Consider the following 18630-nt stretch of genomic DNA (forward strand, 5'->3'; position numbering starts at 1 on the left):
CCCATCTGCGAAATCTCCTTCTCTACAAAATCTGCTTCTCTGTGCCGCCATCTTTGATCCAAAATAAAATAAATATAAATCCTAATTTCTATTAATAATTACATAAGATCGAATACCTATACATTCAGTCTAAAAAATAAAAAAAAATTATTTTACAGACCAAATGTAACAAAATAATCCATAATCTGCAAAATCACAAGTTCCCTGCACAAATCAAGATTTCAATCTCCTCTTGTACGAACAGCCCATAAATCAAGAAAATCATAAAGAACAATTCTAAACAATAATCAGATTTATATAAAATTTAATTTTAGATTATTCGCCCATAATTTTGGGAACAAATTTCCCAAAACCCATATCTGTGCAAATTGGGTAGAACACCTTCTGCCCATTTGCGCAGGTTCAGATCTGAAACAAATTGGTTCAAGATTTGAACCTGGCTCTAATACCACTGAAGGGATGAGAGATCCATCGTATGGATGCCCAAATCTTACGGAATAAGGTGGGCGAATTTCAAAAAATTTCTCTCCCTTTCAACTAGGAATCAAATTCCTTTTTAGAAAATCATATTTTCAAGGATCAATCTTGAACCATAAACTGAACCAGATCTGAACCAAAAGGAGTAGGAGGGAGGTATACCTGATAGAGAGAAATATTATCTCTCAATGAAGGTGTTCACGCCCAAGGAAGGATCCAAAGACTGCTCCCACTGAAGATGGCACAGTGTAGGATGGAGTAGAATCAGCAGTGTTCTTCTCCAAGAACTCTGTCCTTCGCAAGAAACAGCAGGATGGCACGTGAGCACAACTTCCTATCAATTCATTCTCAAAGAACTGATGACAAGATCGAATCTTGCTTTCTTCCACAGACTTGGAGATCGAACTGGATGTCTGGCGGCTGTAGGAAGGAGGCGGCAAGAAAGATTTTCACAGGGATTGCAGAAATCTTTCTTCTAGGATTTCAGCTCTGAAGAGATTGTGAGTATCTGTCTCTCAAGGCTGCCACCCCCTCCTTCTTTTGTAATCCTAAAAGATCATTTCCTAATCCAATTAGGAGCTGCTGATCCAAATCATATTTGGATCATACATCCTTTTAGATGATAAGGATAAACCCTTATTTTATCTGCAGATTAGATCAGCCTTCTCCTAATCTCATTAGGAGGTTTCTAGATCTGAATCATATTCAGATCGGGACTCTTTGAGTGGATAGGGTTAAGACCCTATCCTATCTGCTGATCCATCTCAGAATTCCTCAGAATTCGCCCATATTTAACTTATTAAATTAGTCCAGTTCGAAATGGGCTTTAGGCCCATTAAGCTTATGTGCTCACTTAGCCTTCTTAATTGCTGCCCAGTTGGGCTTCCTTGTATGGCGTGGGACCCAAGCATCGATCTACACAACAGCCACATGGGTTCGGCCCAGCCTTTGTTACAAGGCCTGGCCGAATACACTGTTATGGACAGTGCACTCCCTGAAACCCATTAAATGGGCTCTATGGGCCCAACGCTTATCCTAAATGGTCCCTGGGCCAAGCTACCTTGTAACACCCAGGGACTGTGGGCAGATGCAAGATTAGCCCATCAGGCATTACCCTCAATGGTCTTACACTTAACCTCTCAGCCCATAATGATCAAACACTACCCGACAAGAGAGGACCTCTCCCTCGACTGCAAGGAACAATGTTGCACTCTCTACTTATATGGATCCCGGGAATTAAAACCTTTTGCAAACATTTTAGAAACCATAATATATATACTTTTATATCTCATATAAAATATACTTTGCAAAACAAATCTCAATGATTGAAATCGGCTGCCGGTAGTCTTGATTTCCATCAGTGAGAGCGCATCCCTGATCATTACCTTTGTTCGACAAAGGGGCTGATCCTGTCACTATGATCACCCACTAAGATGAATTCTTAGACTGTCCCAACATACCCAGGTTTTGACCCCCGCTAAGGATCTCACTAATTGGTACATCAAAGACAGCCCAATCCGACACCTTGTGTAGTATCATAATCGAGTCTAGCAGTCGGGTGTAACTTTCCAGTTTTGCCCATTAATCTCCAAGGTCCAGGGCAATATTGGAAATCTGGTCTAGTTCAAATATTCAATTAATCCTATACTGTATGTGCCTAGGGTCTCACCCTAGCAGCTGAGATAGGCCACCCCAACCGACTTGGTGGAACAACAGTGTCAGCCTTATCAGGATAGGTCTCCCCAGACCGACCCACTGGCTGTGAACATTCTAAACTAACACGAGTCTCATTAAGTGTCCAGTTTAAGGGTATTACACAGAAACATACCAAGGGAACATGAATCAAATATGCACTTTTATTTATTTACAATAAACTCATAAAGTACATCATTCTTATTGAAGCTAAGGGCAAACAAAATTGTCCAACAACATCAATAATGGAACGATTAGAGGGGGTAATACCATTATAAAAAGTTTGCATTTGATGCCGAGTTGGTATCCCATGGTGATGACACTTCCTAAGCATCTCTTTAAATCGTTCCCATGCCTCATACAAGGATTTCCTCTCTATTTGAGCAAAAGTATTGATATCATTAATTAATTTTGTTGTTTTAGAGGGTGGAAAATACTTAGCCAAGAAGTTTTGGGTCAAGTCATTCCAAGTGGTGATGCTTCCTGTAGAGAGTGAGTTAAGCCAATCTTCAGCTCTATCACGTAATGAAAATGGAAATAGTCTAAGCCTATTAGCATCATCACTAACTCCATTATGTTTAAATGTATCGCATATTTCTAGGAAATTAACAATATGCGCATTAGGGTCATCACTTGGCAACCCACTAAATTGAATACTCGTCTGAATCATTTGGATAATTGCAGGTTTGATCTCGAAATTATTGGCCTGAATTGTGGGCTTGCAAATGCTAGAAGTAGCCCCATCACTTGTTGGACAAGAATAGTCCAAAAGGGTGCGATTTGGCTCCATTTCTTCCTCAACTTCTACTGCTGGTTCGCCCATTTCAATCCTTTCTTTTGTTTTACCTCTGCTGGTTCTTTGCAATAATCGAAGGGTTCTTTCTATTTCAGGATCGAATTTTGTTAGTTCTTCCCTTCTAGTGCGTGTCATACACTAATAAATCTGAACATAGCAAGAGTTCGAACAAATAAAAAAATAAAAACAGAAATAAAAATCCAAATTAACCAAGGTTAACAAGTTCTAATATTACTTTAGGATTAAATCCCCGGCAACGGCGCCAAAAACTTGATAGCTAAAATTATAACCTTAGCAAGTGCACTAGTTATCAAGTAGTATAAAAATATCGTTCCCACGAGGATTTAACAAAATAAGTATTAGAACTATAGCCTTCCTTAATTATTTGGACAACCGAAATTCAGATCCAACAATAAGAACTACAGAAAATTAAAAATAGAGAAAAAAAATAAAAGCAAGGGTAATCAATAACTGGATTTGCAACGATTAACTGAAATCACTAGGACCATTGGTCCGCCTAACCATTCCAATGAATTTTAATGGATGAGATTAACCAAGATAATTTATCATTTCCATAAGCTGAAGTTTTTCCAAATTTAATTAATTTTCTTTCCCAAGATATATCAAATCTATTTCTATCAAGTAACCCTTCGATCCCTCGACTAGAGTTCTCAAGATGGAAATGCATTAAATTCAAAGAAAAACTTATACATTCAGATGAATCATGTGTATATATCCCTATATACCATTCAATTCACACCATGAATTATTCAGTCCATTATATGAATTCCTCTCCCGATTCATTCACATAAACCCAATCGATTAAGAGGTGGCCAAACTCCTAATCGCATTAAGCATAATAACTCATAAACTATATGGAAATCACAATCTTGGATAAATCATGATAAAAATAAATTCATTGTCATTGTTAGGCTTTTCACAGCCCTAACTACAAATAAATTACTTCATGATAGAGGAAATAAAACAAACAAGAGGAAAGAAAGAACTCATGATGTCGCCCTTGGAGCTGAGATTGTCTCTTCTTTTTGCCACCACCTCCTTCTTGAAGCTTTCTTGCCTTGTTGATCTCCTTCTTGAAGCTTTCTTGATGGTCTTTTTGATTGTTTCAGAGAGAGCTTCAGTAATTCCTAGATGCCAGGTGCTGATACGCCCAACCCTTTATATAGTTTTAGGGGAGGGGCTCTTACAACTACTTGGAATTATCCCAAGAATGGATAATCCATGTTAGTTTTAAACTAATCCTATCCTATCTTATCTTATCTCTTATCTAATGATCTCAATCTTCTTTAACTTTCTAGAATTACATTTAAAATTCAAATCTAAGAAAACTCTGGATTCTTGAATTTTAGTGGGTTGCTTTAATAAGTTGGCCAGCTACAAGGCTTTTCTGCGAATTGGGCTTCAGCTGTGAGCTAGGCTTTACTACGGATTCGCTTCGACTTTGGGCCTGATTAGGACTTCGGTGCAGGCAGAATCTGTCAAAACCCAAAACATGAAAATTGTAGATTTCGCTCTTATCTTTCCCGTGCATCTTGAACCATCCCAATCGGAGCCCGGATATGAGAGTTAGGCCCAGATTACTGAACGGTGCCGAAATTGTGAAAAAACCATCTGATTAACCTTGTCTTCCTTCTGACTACTTCTTTTCGTGCCCTGAATCAAAATACAAGCATAATGAGTCCAATTAAGTGTTAATTAAGTGTAGAAAGACTGAATATTCATAGATAAGAATATGATAATTTTTATTCACATCATCGATCAAAACTAAAATGGTGTGGGCTTAGAAATATGGCCTATCTTTCGGGACCTTGCTGATGTAGTAGATAAGTCGCTATTTCATATCTACTTCTCTTACTTTGACCTGTTTTCTTCCAATTGCCTTCTTTATTGCCCTGAATCAAAATACAAGAATAATGAGATCATTTCAGTGCTAAAGTAATGTAAAAATATGAAGATTAGGGGACAAAAATAGGGTTCTTTTCAGTCTCATCACTAAGCTCGGGAGAGGGGGCAATTGATGAGGGCAGATTTGGCCCTCCACTGACATCATGATATGTGGCATCTCAAAAATAGCTAGATGACACCGGACACCACGTAGGTGATTACCGACCTTAGCCAAAATGATGGAGACCTGAAGACCTACCTCAAGAGACTTGAAGAAGGCCAAAGACCTACCTACATAGACCTACTGGAGACCTGGAGACCTACCTCCGAAGACACGTGGCATCCAAATTGCGCCTTTGCGCCTAGTCAGCAAGCTAGCTCCGTAAAATTAGCTCAGAGCATCTCACCCAGGCCGACCGCTACCTCAACGAGACCAAACTAGTTGATCGTGTAGGATTACGACGAGCTATCTAAAAGAATGGTAGGATCCATCTAATGGACGCCAATAAGGTTGCGGAATGGGAGGGCGAATTTCAAAAATTTTCTTACCTTCTTCCAACTGGGAATCATATTCCCTAAATTTAGAATACCATATTCAAGGATCTTACTTAAACCATAATCGAACCAGATCTGAACCAAAAAGTAAAAGGGAGGAATATACCTGATCTGGAGAAGCAGTATCTCCCAAAGTTGGTGTTCACGCCCAAAGAATGCACCAAGATCCATTCCTGCTGAAGATGACACAGTTGTGGATGGAACAGAACCAGCAGGGTGTGTCCTACACACTGGATCCTTCGCAAGAACCCTCTGGAAACACTAAACACTGAGTCTTTTCAGTCTTTCTTGCAAGACTGATGTCAAGAACTGATTTCTTGACTTCCTTTTGCTGCAAAGATCGAATCTTGCAAGAGGGAATGGTCGCGGCTGGAGGAGAACTCCTGGGACGAAGATGGCTGAACTTGCTTCTCTTCTCTCTGGAGTACAATTGAGATCTTATCTCAATTCGCAGGAGGTATCCCTTGTCTATCAAAAAGTGGTTCGAAATATGATATTTCTCCACCTCTTGTTTTTTCTCTTTTCTTCTTGATTAAGAAAACTCCTAATTAGGAGTTATCCCAATCCAAATCAGTATTTGGATAGGGGATAATCTTAATCCTATCTACAGATTAAGTTAGCTTACTCCTGATCTTATCAAGAGGTTTCCAGATTCAAATCTAATTTGAATTTGGTCTCCTAGAGTGGATAAGGTTAAAGGCCCTATCCTTTTGCTAACATTAATCTTAGATTCGCCCCATATGGTGATCATATCAGCCCACCACGAAATGGGCTTTTGGCCCATTAAGTGTTCAGTGTTTAATTACTTTCCAATCTGCTGCCCAGTTGGGCTTCTTTGTATGGCATGGGACCCAAGCATTGATCTACACACCGGCCACATGGGTTCGGCCCAGCCTTTCAAACAAGGCCCAGCCGAATTCACTGAAAAACTCAGTAAACCCCTGAGCCCATCATATGGACCCTATGGGCCCAACACCTACATTAAGTGGTCCCTAGGCCAAGCCATCTTATAAAAACCCAGGGACTGTGGGCAGGTGCAAGATTAGCCCATCAGGTACTATCCTAAATGGTCTTACACTTAACCTCTCAGCCCTTAATGATCAAGCACTGCCCGACAAGAGAGAACTTCTCCCTCGGCTGCAAGGAACAATGCCGCACTCTCCACTCACATGGATCCCGGGAATTAAAACCATTTGCAAACATTTTGAAACCGTACATATATATATAAATATATTAATTTTGCAAAACAAAATTCCAACGATTGAAATCAACTGCCGGCAGTTTGGTTTCCATCGGAGAGTGCCTTTCCCGATCATTACCCTTTGTCCGAGAAAGGGGCTGATCCCGTCACTATGATTACCCACTCAGATGAATTCTCAAACTGTCCCAACATACCTAGGTTTTGACCCCCATCTAAGGATCTCACTGATTGGCATATCATAGACAGCCCGATCCGACACCTAGTGAAATGTCATAATCGAGTTTAGGGGTCAGGTGTAACTTTCCTGTTTTGCCCATCTGTCTCCAAGGTCCAGGGCAATACTGGAAATCTGGTCCGGTTCAAGGATTCAAGTAATCCCATACTGCATGTGCCTTGGGTCTTACCTTGGTGGCTGAGACAGGCCATCCGAACACTTGGTGGCACACCATTATCAGCCTTGGCAGGATAAATCTCCCCAGACTTATCCAATGGCAGTGAACATTTAAAACTAACACAAGTCTCTATAAGTGTCCAGTTTTAGGGTCTTACACAGAATTAAACCAAACAACATGAATCAAACATGCACTTTATTTATTTCCACTAAATAACAAAAGTACATCAAATCAGATTGAAGCTAAGGGCATACAAAACTGTCTAACACTATCATAGGAGTTGGTCCAGTTGTAGGGACTTAAGGGGACCTGCTAACGAGAGCTCGCTAACCACCCTCTGCAATTCCCAATACAGCTCAGAAAGGCCGAGCTGGATGACCTGTATGGTTACGGTGAGCTGTCTTAGTAGTCGGCCAAGCTGAGAGGACCAAAGTCGATTTGTGAGCAAGAGCTCGTTAACCGTCCCCAACAGCTTGCTAACAAAGGCGCCGATAGCGTGATCATTAGAATGATTCACTGTGTCGCACACCAGATTCTACATGAACGAATCGTAACTCCTGTGAAAATCTCTCAACTGACACCTTTATGCACCTAAAAATATGGAAAAAGCTCCACAAAGGTATACACACTAATACCCTCAAAGCTCCCTTATGTTCTTAGAGATTATTCCTACACACTCACTGACTTAAGCATCAGAGTGTCCTCCCTGTGTAAAAACTACATGGGCACGCTCACCTTCTTTCTTTTTACAGCTCGCACTCAGCTCGTTCACATAGATACTAGCTTGGCCGTACAGCTCATCTCTACCAGGTTGGTCCCCTGTTTGAGCCAAATCACAAGACAAGAGGGAGCTTCCAAATTGTGCATCATCAATTGGCGCCGTCTATGGGAAACCGTTACAAAAAGCTAAGTTCTCACCTTGTAGAAAGTTGAGTTTTTACCTTCTAATTTTCATTTCTATTAACCTTATGATATTTTTGAGCAACACTAACATCAAGAATGAAGAATCAATCAGTGGGGGGCAAGAACGTTTGTGATGATCTTTGAGAACCTCCCCCGTTGACAATCAGATGTAGGCATGGGAAAACAACCAGTAGCAGAATGACCAATAGCTGCAGAACAATCAGTAGTAGAACGACCTGAACAACCAACCTCGAATTCCCAACATGGCCCTTGATAACAACCAACTACCAGTGGAGAGCCGAGCTACGGCTCCTCTCGGGATTGAGTTTGCTAGCAGATCCGTAGGGACCAAGAAAAATTGTGGAAGGCGTACTCATCTTGATAAAAAAAAAGAAGCCAGCCCACTCTGTCCAGGGAAGCGTTAGGAGGTAAAGCAAACAATAAGGGACAAGCAACAATGAGAAAAAAAGAGAAGTAAATCTCTTAGAAGAAGTAGGTTGCCTCAAAACAGGAACAACAGCTCGCCACATAGAAAAATCTGGTCACCTCAGCGCAGGCACAACAGCTCACCACTAAGAAAAAGCAGGTCGCCACCTCGAGGCTCGACTCAATGACAAGCCACTCCACCTCTGTACAGTAGCTCACCTTTGATGAGCTTGAACTCTACCACTCAGCAAGTGATAAGGTGGTTAGCTCGGTCCTACTAAGAGAAGTAGATAAGAAATAGCGACTTATCTACTACATCAGCAAGGTCCCGAAAGATAAGACCATATTTCCAAGCCCACACCATTTTAGTTTTGATCGATCGACCTCTGAAGGAAGTCCTTCAAAAACTTGAGGTCTCGGCTAGGCTGACAAAATGGCCAATAGAGCATAGTGAGTACAACATCCAGTACAAGTCGCAACCAGCAATAAAAGCGTTGGTTTTGGGAGATTTCATTGCCAACCATACCTTCAAGGTGGGACGAGGAGCCCTGGTGACGGGTTGTCGAAGCCCTCAAAATTATTACTCGTCCCACAATAAAATATTTGCAGTAAAAGTGGTTCTAGGTCGAATCCCACAGGGAGCAAATCAGTAATCTCTTAGCCGAATGGATAAAGTAAATGTGTGGGAAAATTTAATAACTAAAATTAAATGAATAACAAACTAAACAAACAAGAGAAAATCAGTCTTACCGAATTCTGGTTCAAGGGTTCAGTTTGAATCGATTGGCCATCGATCCTAGGTACATTTCAGCATTCTTGCAATTCAAGCATTTAACCTGAGATTTATTAGGATAGCCATAATAAACCTTGTGTTTTCCTAATTCAGTTGACCAAACCCAGCATTCGATCAACACTTATCACCACTCAACTGGGTACGATAGCGTTCCATGTTAAACAATGATAGCATTAAGATTTGTGAAAACAGTTAAACCAAAATAACAATAATTGAGATAGCTACAATTACTGAATTTTGTTCCATCGATTCCTTTAGGTTGAACCATCTTAAAACATGTTAGACAGTTTTGTATGCCCTTAGCTTCAATCATTTTGATGTACTTTTGTTGTTTAGTGGAAATAAATAAAGTGCATGTTTGATTCATGTTGTTTGGTTTAATTCTGTGTAAAACCCTAAAACTGGACATTTGTAGAGACTCATGTTAGTTTTAAATGTTCACAGCCGTTGGATATGTCTGGGGAGATTTATCCTGCCAAGGCTGATACTGGTGTGCCACCAAGTGTTGGGATGGCCTGTCTCAGCCATCAGGGTAAGACCCGAGGCACATACAGCATGGGATTACTTGAATCCTTGAACCGGACCAGATTTCCAGTCTTGCCCTGGACCTTGGAGATAGATGGGCAAAACTGGAAAGTTACACCTGACCCCTAGACTCGATTGTGACACTTCACTAGGTGCTGGATTAGGCTGCCTTTGATATGCCAATCAGTGAGATCCTGAGTGGGGATCAAAACCTGGGTATGTTGGGGCAGTTTGAGAATTCATCTGAGTGGGTGGTCATAGTGACAGAATCAGCCACTTTGTCGGACAAAGGGTAATGATCGGGAATGCACTCTCTCTGATGGAAACCAAACTGCCGGCAGTTGATTTCAATCGTTGGAATTTTGTTTTTGCAAAATTAATATATTTACATATATATGTACGGTTTCAAAATGTTTGCAAATGGTTTTAATTCCCGGGATCCATGTGAGAGGAGAGTGCGGCACTGTTCCTTGCAGCCGAGGGAGAGGTCCTCTCTTGTCGGGCAGTGCTTGATCATTAAGGGCTGAGAGGTTAAGTGTAAGACCATTTAGGACAATACCTGATGGGCTAATCTTGCACCTGCCCACAGTCCCTGGGTTTTTATAAGATGGCTTGGCCCAGGGACCACTTAATGTAAGTGTTGGGCCCATAGGGTTCATACGATGGACTCAAGGGGTTCGTTGAGATTTTCAGTGAATTTGGCTGGGCCTTCTATTAAAGGCTGGGCCGAACCCATGTGGCTGGTGTGTAGATCAATGCTTGGGTCCCACGCCATACAAAGAAGCCCAACTGGGCAGCAGATTGGAAACTAATTAAACACTGAATGCTTAATGGGCCAAAAGCCCATTTCGAAGTGGGCTGATATGATCACCCATCAATGGGGCGAATTTGAGATTGAAGTTAGCAAAAAGGATTGGGCTCTTAGCCTTATCCACTCTTAGAGACCAAATTCAAATACTGATTTGGATTGGGATAACTCCTAATTAGGAGATTTCTTAATCAAGAAGAAAGGAGGAGATTTCGAATGTACCAAGAGGGAGAGAAATCAGATTTCGATCCAAGGGGTTTTGGTAAGCAAGAAGGGTTCCTGCGATTTGAGATTAGATCTCATACTCTCCAGAAAAGAAAACAGTTCAGCCTTTTCGTTTCTGGAGATCTCCTCCTACCGCCGCCATCTGCATTGTTGCAAGATTCGATCTTTGCAGAAAAGAAAGTCAAGAAACCAGTTCTTGACATCAGTCTTGCAAGAAAGACTGAAAGAATTCAGTGTTTAGTACATCCAGGGGATTCTTGTGAAGGATCCAGTGTGTAGGACGCACCCTGCTGGTTCTGTTCCATCCACAGGTGTGTCATCTTCAGCGGGGACAGATCTTGGAGCATTCTTTGGGCGTGAACACCAACTTTGGGAGATACTGCTTCTCCGGATCAGGTATAATCCTCCCATTTATCTTTTGGTACAGATCTGGTTTGATTAGGGTTCAAGTAGATCCTTGAATATTGTATTCTAAATTCAGGGAATATGATTCCCAGTTGGGAGAAGGTAGGAAATTTTTGAAATTCGCCCCACCCATTCCGCAACCTTTATGGCGTCCATTAGATGGATCCTACCATTCTTTCAAAACAATGGTCAAAGGCTGTCACGAACAATTGACCCAAAAAGATATCAACCTAATTGCTACTTGTACCATTATTCGTGACAATTACGGGTCACCGAAATCGTGGATAGCAATAGGAAGATCAACATTAATTCAGTTTGTCAAACTAATTAACATCAACATCCAATAAAAATATGCACAAGAATCAATGAATACTTGAATTAAAAAGCAAGAAAATAAATTAACTATAGAACCTCACAATGACACAATTGAACCTCCCCCCCTGAACCAGAAAAAGAAGCTTAGCTACTCACGATCTGCGCAATCTCCATGCCTTTCTTCTCCATAGCCGAACTGCTTTCTTGAGCTTCTTGGCCTCTTGATGATCTCTTGGATCTTGGAATGAGTGATGCTAGAGCTGGTTCGCCCCCTTCTTTATATAGCCAAAGGAGAGGGCTGTTTTCCAACTCCTTCTAGGAGATCATCTTATCTTTAGGGAGTCTTGATCTTCTTTGAACTAATCCTATCCTATCTCTTATCTAATCCCCAACCTTCTTATCCTTATAGGATTACATTCAAAGTTTAGATCTAATAAGACTCTCTCCCTCTTGGGAGATTACATTCGAATTAGGACTCTAGACTCTTGCATCCGAGTTGGGCTTCTCTGCTACTTGGGCTGCTTCTAGGTTCTTCTGCGAGTTGGGCTTCAGCTGTTAAATGGGCTGGCTGGGAATTTGCTCCGACTTCAGGCCCGGTTTCGTACTCGATGCGGGCCGAATCAGTCAAAACCCAAAATAGTAAAGTTGTGGGCCTTTCTTTCTTCTTTCTAATGCTTCTTGAATTGGCCAATTCGGAGTCCGGAACTGTGAGATAGGCCCAGATCACTGACTGTTGCCGAAACTGTGCAAAATCACCCGAATTGGCCTGTTTCCTTCCAATTGCCTTCTTTATTGCCCTGAATCGAAATACAAGAGTAATGAGTGCATTTAAGTGCTAAAGTAGTGTAAAAAGGATGAAATTAAGGGGACAAAATAAGGTTCTTCTAAGTCTCATCAAATCCCCCCACACTTAAACTTTGCCCGTCCTTGGGCAAGGCAAAATTCAAGCAAAATAGGAGAACCTAACTAATGAATCTCTCTTCTTTTCCTTTCCACGAGGCCTGGTCCAATGCATGCTTCAGTCCAGTCTTGGTTACATTTCCCTTTTCATCTCTTTTCCCCTTTTTCTTGCCCAAGAGTGATCGCAAATCATCATTCCTCATGGTCCCAAGTTAAATCGATAGTCAAGGAGGCAAGCCTTCTAGGGCTGAAACTCCTTGGACTGCACGGGTTCTCATTGCTTTTAACAAACCAATTCAGCCAGATGCAATTACTTTTCTTTGAATCAAAACAATGTGTGCTTATTTCCATAAGTTTGCTATGTATCACATCTTCACCACTTAGTGTGAATTCCTAGGATCTGAAGGTGAGAATGGGGTTGGGGTTTTTAGGGTGAGTGCATTTTATGCTCCATCTCACCCTTGCCTTCTTTTCAAGATGTGAGTGCATTTTATGCTCCATCTCACACTTGTTTTTGTTTCTAGATGTGAGTGCATTTTATGCTCCATCTCACATTAGTCACGATTTTATTTTCAAACTCCTTTTTTTTTTTATGCACAAGAATCACAAGGTTTCACCATCTGATCCATGAATTCATTGATCGTGGTCTCTATATGCCTAACACAGCAAGTTCTAGAATAATCAACCCATGTTTGACGGATAATTATGTGAAAATCAATCAAACCCTTATGCATCTTGCCTATTAATCGATTAAAATCATGAGGTACCATATGCAGCCAAAAAGATTCAGTTAGTCATGCTTGCATCCTATCTTATCTATTCAGCCTAAGCACATGATTCCTGATAAGTTGAAATCATTCAAGGATAAGTTTCCGGGAGCAGAAATTTCAAGAAGGTAAGGTATCCCAAATTTCCATCAGATTTCCCTAATTCCCCCACACTTAAGTTATACATTGTCCCCAATGTATGTGATTATGCATAAAGTAGAAGGATTTGGGGGTACTTCCTTGTTCACTTTTTTAGGTTCCTGCTAAACACAAATATCAAAACCAAATAACAAAATTAACTAAACATAATGGGTTGCCTCCCAGAAGCGCAATTGTTTAACGTCGTTATGCTCGACGTCCTCTTTTTGCTCCTTTAATCCAATGAATACCATGGAATGTCCAACGAGATGTCTACCGTAGAGGGGACATTTGCATCCTCATGGAACAACTTCAATCGATGTCCATTCACCTTGAAGATCTTACCTGTGTCGAGACTTTTGATCTCTACTGCACCATAGGGAAAAACATTAGTCACAGTAAATGGATCCATCCACCTGGAGCGCAGCTTACCTGGCATGAGTTGAAGTCGAAAATTATACAATAAGACCTTTTGTCCAATTTTAAATTGTTTTCTTAAGAGTGCATTATCATGGAACGATTTGGTCTTTTCTTTGTAGATTCTTGAATTCTCGTATGCCTCTAACCTCAACTCTTCCAGCTCTTGCAACTGGAGTTTCCTTTCCTTCCCTGCTTCTTCCATATTCATGTTGCATTGCTTGATTGCCCAATAGGCCCTATGTTCAATTTCCACTGGCAAGTGGCAAGATTTGCCAAAAATTAACCTGTAAGGGGATATACCTATTGGGGTCTTGTAAGCTGTCCGATATGCCCAGAGAGCATCATCTAGGCGTAGGTTCCAATCCTTCCTTCCTGGATTCACCGTCTTTTCCAAGATGGACTTTACCTCTCTATTGGAAATTTCAGCTTGCCCGTTAGTCTGGGGATGATAAGTAGTGGCAATTCGGTGATGCACCCCATATCTTCTCAACAAGGCTTCAACTGTTCTATTGCAAAAATGGGTCTCTTGATCGCTTATGATGGCTCGAGGAATGCCAAACCTACTGAAGATGTTAGACTTTATAAACCCTACAACACATTTAGAATCATCGGTTTTGGTGGCTTTGGCTTCCACCCATTTTGAGACATAATCGATTGCCAAAAGTATGTAAGAAAAACCACAAGAGGGGGGAAAGGGTCCCATGAAATCAATGCCCCAAACATCAAATATTTCACATATAAGAATGGGGGTTTGGGGCATCTCATTCCTGCGAGATAGTGTACCTGTTTGTTGACATCTTTCACAGTTTTTACAAAACAAGTAGGCATCTCTAAATAGGGTGGCCCAATACAGCCCACTATCCAAGACTTTTCGAGCAGTCCTCTTTGGGCCAAAATGGCGCCCACAAGCATAATTATGACAAAACCTTAGAATCGACATCTGCTCCTCCTCAGGGACACATCTCCTAATCATTTGGTCAGAACAAAATTTCCATAGGTAGGGTTCGTCTCATACATAATATTTCGCCTCATACCTGATTTTATTCTTTATGGATCTGCTAAGGTCATTAGGCAAAATTCCCGTGACCAAGTAATTTACAATGTCAGCATACCATGGAGTCATACCTCTCATGTGGAACAACTGCTCATCAGGAAACAACTCACAAATGGGAGAAGAGTCCTCGTCTTTCACCAACCTACTTAGGTGATCAGCCACCGAATTTTCAGCTCCCCTTCGATCCTTGATTTCTAGATCAAACTCTTGGAGCAAGAGTATCCACCTTATCAGCCTCGGTTTTGACTCCTTCGTTGCTAGTAGGTATCTCAAAGCTGCATGGTCAGAAAAAACAATCACTTTAGAGCCAAGCAAATATGACCTAAATTTGTCTAAGGCAAACACAATAGCTAATAGCTCTTTTTCTGTGGTTGTGTAATTGCTCTGTGCAGCATTCAACGTTTTGGAAGCATAGTGAATGACATGGCTCTTCCCATTTATTCGCTGCCCTAGAACAGCCCCTACTGCATAATTACTTGCATCTGTCATGATCTCAAAGGGCAAGTTCCAATCGGGTGGTTGAATGATGGGTGCAATGGTTAATAAATTTTTAAGCTTGTTAAAAGCTTCCTTGCACTCATCATCAAAATCGAAAGGCACATCTTTTTGCAGCAAACTGGACAATGGCAGGGCAATTTTTGAAAAATCTTTGATGAACCTGCGATAAAAGCCTGCATGTCCAAGAAAAGAACGAACCTCCCTAACATTTGTAGGGTAAGGTAAACTCACAATCAAATCAATTTTTGCCTTGTCGACTTCTAATCCTCTGGCTGAAACTACATGTCCCAACACAATACCCTCCTTCACCATAAAATGACATTTTTCATAGTTTAAGACAAGATTTGTTTCCACACACCTATTCAGAATTTTACTTAAACTATTCAAACAATCATCAAACGAATCACCATAAACAGTAAAATCATTCATGAACACTTCAATGCATTTTTCAATAAAATCAGAAAATTTGCTCATCATGCATCTTTGAAAAGTGCCCGGAGTGTTACACAAACCAAAGGGCATTCATCTGTAGGCGAATGTGCCGAATGAACAAGTGAATGTCATTTTCTCTTGGTCCTCCTGCGCAATAACAATCTGATAATACCCGGATAATCCATCGAGAAAACAGAAGAAAGCCTTACCTGCCAGCCTCTCTAGCATCTGATCAATGAAGGGTAAGGGAAAATGGTCCTTTCGAGTGGCCAAGTTGAGTTTTCGAAAATCTATTACCATTCGCCAGCCACCTTGTACCCTCATGGGAATTAGTTCATTATTTTTATTTTTTACTACAGTCATCCCAGTTTTCTTAGGCACAACATGAATAGGACTTACCCACTTGCTGTCTGAAATTGGATAAATTATCCCTTCATCTAACAGTTTAAGCACCTCTTTCATTACTACCTCTTTCATTACCGGGTTGAGTTTCCTTTGTGGTTCTCTAACCGGTTTGGCATCATCTTCCAAAAGGATCCTATGCATGCAAATTGAGGGGCTGACCCCTTTTATGTCGGCTAGGGTCCAGCCAATCGCCTCCTTATGGTCCTTTAGGACTTTGATGAGCCTCTCCTCTTGCTCCTCAGTCAACCCTTTTGCAATGATCATAGGCAGTGTCTCTTTTTTGCCCAAGTAGGCATATTTTAGGTGATCAGGTAGGGTCTTTAGTTCTAGCTCCGGAGCCTGCAAAACAGAGGGCAGCAGCCTTATGTGAGAAATCTTCGATTGAACATTAGAAGTCCTTACCTCCTGTTCAGGTTCCAGAGTATCATAAGATGCATCGATCTCTTCCTCCCTGTCCGATTGTGCCTTATATTCTAGCTCATCATCCATGTCCTCCTCTCCAAAGACTTCCTGCACAATCGACTCGATAGTATCAATAGAGAAAATCGAATGACACTCACTAGGATATTTCATTGCATAAAAAATATTAAATTTTACAATCTCTCCATCAAACTCGACGGAGAGTGTACCCTCGTCCACATCTATTTTGGTCTTGGCCGTTTTCATGAATGGACGACCTAATAGAAGTGGGGTTGAACTCGTGGCTGTGTCTTCTTCCATCTTCAGGATGTAAAAATCAGCTGGAAAGATCAAATCGTTAACCTGCACTAATACATCCTCAACAATCCCTTCTGGGTATGCATTAGAACGATCAGCCAATTGAATAACAACTCTAGTCTCTTTTAAAGGACCTAGTTTCAATGCACAGTAAATCGAGTATGGCATGACATTAATAGATGAACCTAAGTCTAGCATGGCACGCTCGATTCGTTTATTACCAATCACACAGGGTAGGGTAAACATACTTGGATCAGCATGCTTTTCTGGTAGGGTCCTCTTGATCATGGTTGAAACGTTCTCTCCCACTCTTACCTTTTCATCAATTCGCAACCTCCTCTTGTTAGTACATAACTCTTTCAAAAATTTTGCATATTTAGGGATTTGTTTTATTGCATCTAGCAAGGGAATGTTGATCTCCACCTTCCTGAAGGTTTCTAACACTTCTTGTTCATATTCCTCTTTCTTTGAATTTGCCAACCTGCTAGGAAAAGGTGGTACAACATTAGTAACCTTAGGGAGAGGGGGGTCCGATTTTACCTCAATGGGGCTGTCGTTTGACCCTTGTCCTTCCTCTTCCCTGGCTTCCTTTGATGGTGAACTTGGTTGGGACTGCAACTCTCTTCCACTTCTCAACACCACCGCACTTGCATTCTCTTTCGGATTAACTACCGTTTGTGAGGGTAGTTTCCCGGAGTTCTGCGCCTCCAACTTGCTGATGGAAGTGGCAAGTTGGCTAATTTGGTTCCCCAAATTCTGAATGCTAGCTCTCGTTTCTTGCTGAAATTGCTGAGTATTAGTAGCTAGAGCCTTAACTATTTCATCCAAAGACATACCTGAATTCGGGGATTGGCCTTGCGCTGTGATGGGTGTTGAAAACTGGGGCTGTCGACTGAAAAATTGGGGCTGATATTTCTGCTGTCCTCCTTGGGTCCCGTAGCTAAAGTTTGGATGATCTCTCCACCCTGGATTGTAATGATTGGAGTAAGGATCATACTTTCGTTGAGGCTGGCCCGGGAATCCTCCCATGGCATTGACTTGCTGCATTGGGCCATCTTGTAGTGATGGACACATGTCCGTAGGATGTCCTAGGATCGAACAGATACCACACACCCTGGCAGTTTGTAACTGTCCTGCTGCGAGCTGCTTAACCAAGGCAGTTAAATCGGAAATCTGGTTTTCTAAATTTGCATGGCTTACCTCATTAACCCTTCTAATGGTACCTTTTGTCCTTGTACCAAATTGCTGAGAATTTTTGGCCATATTGGAGATTAATTCCCTGGCCGCTTCAGGTGTCTTGTTCACTAGAGCTCCTCCACTGGCTGCATCGACCATACTTCTATCCATGGGCTGAAGCCCTTCATAGAAGTATTGGATTAACAATTGTTCAGGAATTTGGTGGTGGGGACAACTAGCAACAAGTTGCTTAAACCTTTCCCAATATTCATATAATGTCTCACCACCAAACTGCCAAACTCCACATATTTCTTTTCTTATATTTGCAGCCCGGGATGCAAGAAAATATTTATCTAAAAATATCCTATTCATTTCATCCCATGTGCGTACTGAACCGGGAGGGAGAATATACAACCAATCCTTTGCTTTATCTCTTAAAGTAAATGGAAAGGCTATGAGTTTTACCTGGTCCTCAGTCATACCGTGGGGTTTCATGCTTGAACAGACGACATGAAATTCCTTTAGATGTTTGTGAGGGTCCTCACCTGGGAAACCATGAAACAGAGGCAATAATTGAATCAAACCAGATTTGAGTTCAAAGGCTACCTCAAGAGTGGGGTACGTGATGCATAAGGGCTGTTGGTTCATAATTGGTGCAGCCAACTCCCTTAATGTCCTCTCTCTGTCAGCCATTCTTTCTACTTC

At 41.3% G+C, this 18630-nt stretch overlaps 1 non-coding gene across 1 annotated transcript; it reads left to right on the forward strand.

Annotated features, from left to right (window-relative positions):
* The first annotated feature begins 18142 nt into the window (after window positions 1–18142).
* On the forward strand, window positions 18143–18249 carry LOC148790423 (small nucleolar RNA R71). The gene has a single exon (XR_016079006.1). It is a non-coding gene; the product is annotated as a small nucleolar RNA R71 (small nucleolar RNA).
* Window positions 18250–18630: the final 381 nt, after the last annotated feature.

Source organism: Nelumbo nucifera, chromosome 7 (assembly GCF_055504915.1).
Source record: "Nelumbo nucifera cultivar China Antique chromosome 7, China Antique-T2T, whole genome shotgun sequence".
NCBI classification, from domain to species: domain Eukaryota; kingdom Viridiplantae; phylum Streptophyta; class Magnoliopsida; order Proteales; family Nelumbonaceae; genus Nelumbo; species Nelumbo nucifera.